Source organism: Felis catus, chromosome A1, assembly GCF_018350175.1.
Source record: "Felis catus isolate Fca126 chromosome A1, F.catus_Fca126_mat1.0, whole genome shotgun sequence".
Classification (NCBI taxonomy): domain Eukaryota; kingdom Metazoa; phylum Chordata; class Mammalia; order Carnivora; family Felidae; genus Felis; species Felis catus.
Window position 1 is genome coordinate 31,282,914 of NC_058368.1, and position 8,443 is coordinate 31,291,356.

The following is an 8,443-nucleotide window of genomic DNA, read 5'->3' on the forward strand; positions in this document are numbered from 1 at the left end:
AAATTAGAAAAGCTAGAGTAAATGGAGAAATTCCTAGAAATATATAACCTCCCAAAACCGAATCAGGAAAAATAGAAAATTAGTACAGACTGATCACGAGCAATAAAATTGAATCAGTAATCAAAAAAGTCCCAATAAACAAGAGTCCAGGACCAGATAGCTTCACAGGCAAATTCTACCATATATTTAAAGATGAGTTAATATCTATTATTATCAAACTATTCCAAAAAAAAAAAAAACTTCCAAATTCATTCTCAGAGACCAGCATTACCCTGATGTCAAGACCAGATAAATACAAAAAAAAAAAAAAAAAAAGATGACTGTAGGCCAGTATCTCTGATGAACATAGAGGCATGAGTCTTCAACAAAACATTAGCAAAACAAATCCAATAATATATTAAAGAAAGAACTCACCATAATCAAATGGTATTTATTCCCTGGATGCAAGGGTAGTTCAATATTTGCAAATTAATCAATGTGATACTTCACAACAAAAGGATAAAAACCAAATGATCCTTTCAATAGATACAGAAAAGCATGTAACAAAGTACGACATCCATTCATGACAAAATCCCTCAACAAAGTAAGTTTAGAAGGAACATACTTCAACGTAATAAAGGCCATATATGAAAAACCCACAGTTAACATCACATTCAATGGTGAAAACTGACAGCTTTCCCCGCTAAGATCAGGAAGAAGACAAGGATGTTCACCCTCACCACTTTTATTCACCATAGTACTGGAAGTCCTAGTCACAGCAATCATATAAGAAAAAGAAGTCATCCAAATGGGTACAGGAGAAATAAAACTATCTGTAGATGATCCTATACAAAGAATCTCTACCAAAAAACTATTAGAACTGATAGATGAATACCATAGTTTGCAGGATATAAAAATCAATATGCATAAATTTGTTGCATTTCTATACAATGATCATGAAATAACAGAGATTAAATAAACAATCTCATTTACAACTGCACCAAAAATAATACAATACCTAGGGATAAACTTAACCAAGGAGGTCAAAGACTTGACTCTGAAAATTATAAAACACTGATGAAACAATTTAAAGACAACACAAACAAATGGAAAGATATTCCATGCTCATGGATTGGGAGAATATTAAAATGTCTATACTACCCAAAGTAATATACAGATTTAATACAATCCCTATCAAAATACCAACAGCATTTTTCTTTCCCCAGAACTAGAGCAAATAATCCTAAAATTTGTATGGAATCACAAAGACCATGAAACAGAACAAAATAGGAGGTCTCACATTTTCAGATTTCAAAGTTACAAAGCTGTAGTAATAGGTTACAAAGCTGTAGTAATCAAAACAGTATGAAACTGGCATAAAAGTAGACACATAGATCAATAGAACAGAATATTGAGACCAGAAATAAACCCACGATTATATTGTCAATTAATCTATGACAAAGTAGGCAAAAATATACAATAGGAAAAAGACACTCTCTTCAACAAAGGGTTTTGAGAAAACTGGGTAGCTACATGCAAATTAATGAAAATGGACAACTTTCTTAGACCATACACAAAAATAAACTCAACATTGGTTAAAGATCTAAATGTGAAACCCAAACCCATAAAAAACCTATAAGAGAGCACCAGGAGTAATTTCTCTGACATAGGCCATAGCAACAGTTTCTAACTATGTCTCCTGAGGCAAGGGTAACAAAAGCAAATAAAAACTATTAGGACTATATTCGAATGGAATTCTTCTGCACAGCAAAGGAAACCAATCAGAAAAACCAAAAGACAACCTACAACCTACTGAATGGGAGATACTTGCAGGTCATATATCCAATAAGCAGTTAGTACCCAAAATATATGAACAACTTACACTATTCAACACCACCCCCCCACACAAATAATCCAATTAAAATGGGCAGAAGACATGAAGAGACATTTCTATAAAGAAGACAGATGCATGAAGAGATGATCAACATCTCTCATCATCAGGGAAATGCAAATCAAAACCACAATGCTGTATCACCTCACACATGTCAGAATGGCTAAAATAAAAAAAAAAAAAACACAAGAAATAAGTGTTAAAGAGGATGTGGAGAAAAAGGAACCTGCATGTACTATTTTTTTGGGAATGCAAACTGGTGCAGCCACTGTGGAAAACAATATAGAGGTTCCTGAAAAAATTAAAAATACAATTACTATATCATCCAGTAATTTCACTACTAGGCATTTACTCAAAGAATACAAGAACACTAATTGGAAAATATATATGCACCCCCATGTTTGTTGTAGCATTATTTACAATAACCAGCATAATAAATATAGAAGAAATTCAGTTGTCTATCAGCAGATGAATGGGTAAAGAAGAGGTGAATATATGTAACACATGCATCTTGGAATATTTGGCATACAAAATAATGGAATCTTACCATTTGCAACAACATGGATGGATCTCAGGAGTGTAATACTAAGTGAAATAAGTCAGAAAGCCAAATAGCATATTATTTCACTAATAAAACAAACAAAAAAAAGCACACTCTTAAATATAGAGAACTGTTGGTTAACACAGGGCAGATGGGTGGGGGCATGGGTGAAACAGGTAAAAGGGATCAAGTGTCACTTATCTAGATGATCTCAGAACATATAGAATTGTTGAATCACTATATTGTACACCTGAAACTGATATAACACTGTACATTAGTTATGCTGGAATTAAGAAAGTAAATAAAACAAAAAGAAACCCAAACAGAAAAGAAAACCAATAACCAAGGAGACAATGAAGATATGCCACAATAATTTTCAAGTGCTGAAAGAACTGTGGACAGTTTATTTTATATTTGGGAAACAGTCCTTCAGCATTATGAAAAATAAAGACATTTCCAGAAGAAAGAAAACCAAAAGAAATTGTTACTAGATATACTCTATACAAAAAAAAAAAAAAAAAAAAGCTAAAAGATGTTCTTCCCAAAGAAAGGAAATGATAAAATGAAGAGTTTTGAAGCATCAAGAAGAAAGACAGACAGAAAGGAAAGTGGGTCAATACAATAAATTAGAGATACATTACAATATGAAACAGAAAGCTGGAGGCATTGTTTTAAAGGCATTGCATAGTCCAAATTTAGAAGATTAAGATTGTGTTTGAAAACTAGAAATTTCTCTTTATAGATGGTATAAGATATATCCAAATGTTTTCAGAAATTAGTATAGTTATTTGTCTGTCATTAAATCACCAAAAAAAGAGAATATTGGGTTTCTTGTTCCCCAGAAAGAACTGAATGAGCATAAGTCTAACTAGCCAAAGACTGTGGTAGCATTCCAAAGCGTTGCCCATTAAATGACTGGAAAAACATTTGTAGATAATAGGTAGGTGCAGAATAAATAGGGAAATGAGGTATATAAGCCCACAATAATTGGTTCAAGAATAATATAATAATAATGACAATGTCACCTGAGTTTTCATCTTTGTGCTTCAGAGATTTTTTTTATCTGTTGTCTTCATTGCTTAGAAAAAAAAGTATTTTATTTATGAGTCTATTTATTTATCTCCTCAGACACTCTTCCACATTCTGTCCACGTCACAGGAGGACTGATACTCTCCTCTACTATTGTGTCATATTGCCTTTGGCTTAGTTCAGTCAATAGGAACCAATGGTGGGAATATGTGGGAGAGGAAAAGAAACTAGGGAAATCCTTCCTTCTTCTCTGCCTAGATGGTTTCTCCAATAGACTCTGTCCCTGTGTCTCTTCTTGAGTGTAGTTCCCTCTGTATACTTTTCATGCTATTAGCTTACTTTGTGTGACTTTGGACACGAGGCCCCCTCTTCTTAATGCCCTTGAACCTAAGATGGTAGTGGTTTCCTGCCATTGTTACTCTTGTCCCATTTGACTCTTAGATACTCTTTCACCTGTGAAGCTAATTCTTGAATTAAATTTCCTATGTTATAAATAAAGTGACATTTGTTTTCCTAGTTGGACCCTTAAAATATACCTTAAAATCATTAATAGAGGGCAAAATACATATTTTATACCTTAAGATATACCTTAAAATACTGAATAGAGAGAATAAATCCCTAGAGGTCATTCATTTTAATCCAACTCTGTATGCTATAACACATGATTATTATTTGTAGTTCTTCTTTTTACATACATATAAGTAAAAGCTAAAATAGGCAAGAATTTTTAGAGTGAATAAAAAGAAGCCATGATCAACTATTTGTCTATGCTGGGATAAATTTGACTTTAACAGCCCAAATTCAAATGTCTTTAGAATGGACTCATCTTCTGGCAGGGCCCAGGGACTCTGATGCCTGAAATACCTATATCAAATTGACTCTAAGGAACTCTTCATCACCCCCAGACCATCCCATGCCCATGTCTCAGTCTGACTTCAACAAATCAATAGAGACCTTTTGTTACCATGAATCAATTTGTCATCACGATTAGTAGCTAAAATGCATTATGGCTACTTTTTATATCTTTCATTTTCTAAAGCAATACATTAAAACATTAAATTTTCAGGATATTTCTAAATGAATTATTTTGAAAACTGACTAAATCAAAAAACTAAACACGAAAAGAGAGATTTTTTAGAGCACAAACTGACCTAAGTTTGACTATAGGATCTGGGAACTCCACAGGGCATTGGGACAGGGAGGAGCTAACAAAAGTTGCAGCAAGATTGCCAACATGAGATTTAGTGTAACAAGGTTGTTTATAGACATATATATGGGAAAAGTTCTTCGTGAAATAAATACATTCAGGAAAAATAAGAAAACATACAATAAGCTACAAAAAAAGTGCTTTAAAAGATAGCATTCAAGGGGCGCCTGGGTGGCTGGGTCGGTTAAGCGTCCGACTTCAGCTCAGGTCATGATCTCATGGTCCGTGAGTTCGAGCCCCGCGTCCGGCGCTGTGCTGACAGCTCAGAGCTTGGAGCCCGTTTCAGATTCTGTGTCTCCCTCTCTCTCTGCCCCTCCCCTGTTCATGCTCTGTCTCTTTCTGTCTCAAAAATAAATAAACGTTAAAAAAAAAGATAGCATTCAAAACGTTACCAAGATGACTTGTACATCATGAATAAATGTCAGCTTAGCTTTTGATACCTTTGAGACAATTAATCTCTATGTCCCAGCCTTTTGGGATCTACAGGAAAAGAAATCAAGGAAGAGTAACAGAGAAACAGGTGAAATTCCTTTGGTCAATTCTCCAGTGAGCTCTGTTTTTCTTTTCCTCCCATTTTCTTGGGGACTTCTAGTTCCCCCATATTGTTTCTCATATCCACACTCTCCTGTGTTACAATCTCTTGTTAGCACTTACTCTGTTTGAGCCTCGTCTTCTTGAAAAACCCCAAACACATTCCTTGAACATTTATTCTCATACAACTGCCAGCTACTTCCTCTCACAGACAAATTTTATTGAAGAAATTTGTTTCAATTGATTCCTCCATTTCCTGGCTTCCTGTTTCCTCTACAACCCACTGTAGTCTAGATTCTTTCCTTGTCACTTCAGTTAAATTTTACGTGGAAGATGATGGTATCCTTTGGTTACAAAACTCATTGAACATTGAGTGTCCTTACCTTACTCAAACATGTGGAAGCATTTGGTGTTGTTGATCCATCTCTACTTCCTCAAGTGTTTTTGCCTTTGGTTTCTGTGATATGATATTTCCATTTCTTCACAGATTTCTTTGAGAGATCTCTCACTTCTGCCTATCTTGTTGTTGGCTCATAAACTAGCCCCTAAACACAGATAGCAGGGAGAGACCAAAGAGAGGCAGACCACTCCAGACTCGTGGGTGGCAGGTTTTATAAGCAAGGGAATTCACAAATGAGGCTTGTCTTCCACAGCAGTAGACCATTAGCCATCTGCCCCACCCACCAGAATCTTAAAAGGACCTTCACTGGTTTCAACCACATATACTGTCCAGACAGTCTCAATAGCACCATCTCAAGGCTGTGTCCTTGGGGCAGCATGTAGCATGGGGAAGGCAAAAAAGACCATACAGTCTAAAGATCGGGGAGAAGACAAGAAGTCTCTGATTGCAGGATCCAGCTCACAGGTGGACCTGAGGTCATGTCCTCTGGATAACCTCCAACACCTGTAATTGCTGATTAACATCAGGTTCAACATAAGGTTTTTTTCCCTGTCTTCTCTTTCTGCATAGTTTACCCAGTTATTATCTACTGACTGCTGAGTTTGAGTCATTATCTACACACTAATTCATTTTCCACATGACCCCTTGTCCCACACAAAACTCACCAATTTTGTTCCTTATTTTCTATCACCTTCTTATGTTGCTATAAAAATTACATAAATTGAACTACCTAAACAGAAACCCAAACACAATATTTGACTCCTATTTCTCCTTCTGTCTTCAATTACCAGGTTTCCTGGTTTCAACTTTGATATTCTGGAAATAGGATTCTCCATTCTCTCCATCCATCACTCTAGTTCAAGACATCATTATCTCTTACCTGGATTTCAGCAAAAATCTATGCACCCAGACACCTTTATTCAATTTTACTCTCCTCTTATCTTTTAAGTTGTTCTTCACCCTGCAGACAATGCTTTCCCCAAAACATGAATATGATTTAATTTACAAGCTTTATTTAACTATATCTTGATTCTAAGTCTTTTGATTCATGAGTAGGTTGTTTCATGAATGCATTTCAGATTGTTTAAGGATTACTACACTTATCTGTATATTGGTACAAATATCACAAATACACATGTAAATATATATTCAGAGATTAAATGTTTTGAGAACATTTATATTTTATGTAAACAAAAACTCATGACTGTTAAAATTAAGTCATATTAATATTAATAAGAAAGAAAACATAATTTTAAGTATACAATGTAATTAGCAGTGCATTTTTCTGTTTCTTAAAGAGTTATGGGACCAATATTTCCAGAAATGATTTGAATACAAGATGGCTTTTTAAAATGTTGTCATTATCCATTTATTCAGGCCATTTGATTTCTCCTTCCCTCCCCAAAATATCTTACAAAAAATTCCCCCAAATCTTCTTCTGTTAACTAAAATTTAGCCTAATCAAGCCCAGCCAGCTGAGCATCTTCTCTTGGAACACAAGCTAAAGGGAGAGCAGGTGTCACCAAGAGTAACACAGGCCAATGAGAACGAAAGCCAACAGCCATGCTGACATGGATATCCCAGCCTGTCTACAGAGTGGACAGTAGTGGAGAGAGCATCATCACTCTGGAATGTGTTTGCCTGTTTCTTTCAGTCCTGCTTCTTAGTTCTGTATTCCATTTCTACGTGATTCCCATTCTTGACGTTATGATTTTTCTATGCCTATGTCCTAAGACTCTCTTCCTGTTTTCGTCTTTTCACAAAGATAACATTTGGTGGAACCTAGTGCACAGGTTTTGAATAAACTTTATTTGCCTCTACTTTATTTGATTATACTTACCTTCCCCATTCTGATTAGTATTTTAAAAACATTTCCCACTATCCAAGTCAAACATTTTTTGTCCAAGCTTTTTTCCCTCCTAATAAAATACTGTTTACCCAGTGTGTAATACCCTTCCTGTCCTCCTTGTACAGCCTCATCTTCTAAACCATGACTCAGTGCACCAATCTTTTACTCTCATCTGTAGACAAGTTAAAAAAGAAACCTTCTTTGTGGTCTCACTGAAGTCTTTCTTGTTCATTTTCTGGTATCGAGATCTATATGACAGAATGGGCCACTTGGAATTATGGTGACTGATGTACTGTACTGGGTTGTGTACTAAGTACTGACACTAATGGAAAATTTTATATTCCACAATTGCATTTGCTAAGCACTGCTTCCATTGTGTTAAATAATATCAATCCTAGCTAATAAGAAATGGAAGGATAAATAGAGTACTTTCCTAACACACTATTTTCCAAACTTAAATATGGATATTTTATGATACTGTGTTTGCTGTTTTGGAGAAGCTGTTCCAGAGAAATGATGTTCATAAGAATCTTTTCCCCCTAAGTTAGTTTCTGACCTACCAACAGGCAGGATTACAGTTTGAGACTGGTTTTTTATTTAAACTCTGCTAACATTTTATCTGAACTGATTTCTCTATCTCTAAGGTTTGGGGTCTCCACTGTCCTCTTAATTATGTTTTTTTAAAACAAAATAAACCCTCATATTTTGAAAGGAGCAGATATTAAAAAATGAGCGTAATTCTGAATCAGTATCACAGATAATTTAGAGGCTACATGTCTTACTTCCTAATAACACAACTGACACAATGACATGGAATAAAAGGTTAGAAGTAAGTTTATTTACTTTCAGAATTCTTTGTTTAGATATATAAAAAAGAAAAAAAAACTTCTAAAAATGGAAATATTGTCTTTTCCTAAATGTCTCTGGGATTGTGTGAACTACATTTGTTGTGTCTGGTAGACCATCACTTTGGATCAACCTGGCCTAATTATTTTCTCAGAAATAAGGGACCAAGA

General features: G+C 35.0%; 1 long non-coding RNA gene across 2 annotated transcripts in view; it reads right to left on the bottom strand.

The window, feature by feature from the left end:
• Positions 1–5,801, bottom strand: part of LOC123384328 — a 50,838-nt gene extending 45,037 nt beyond the window's left edge. For both annotated transcript variants that reach the window (XR_006595250.1, XR_006595252.1), the window contains exon 1: positions 5,562–5,801. This is a non-coding gene — a long non-coding RNA (uncharacterized LOC123384328). The remainder of the gene's footprint in view (positions 1–5,561) is intronic.
• Between the last annotated feature and the right edge of the window lie 2,642 nt (positions 5,802–8,443).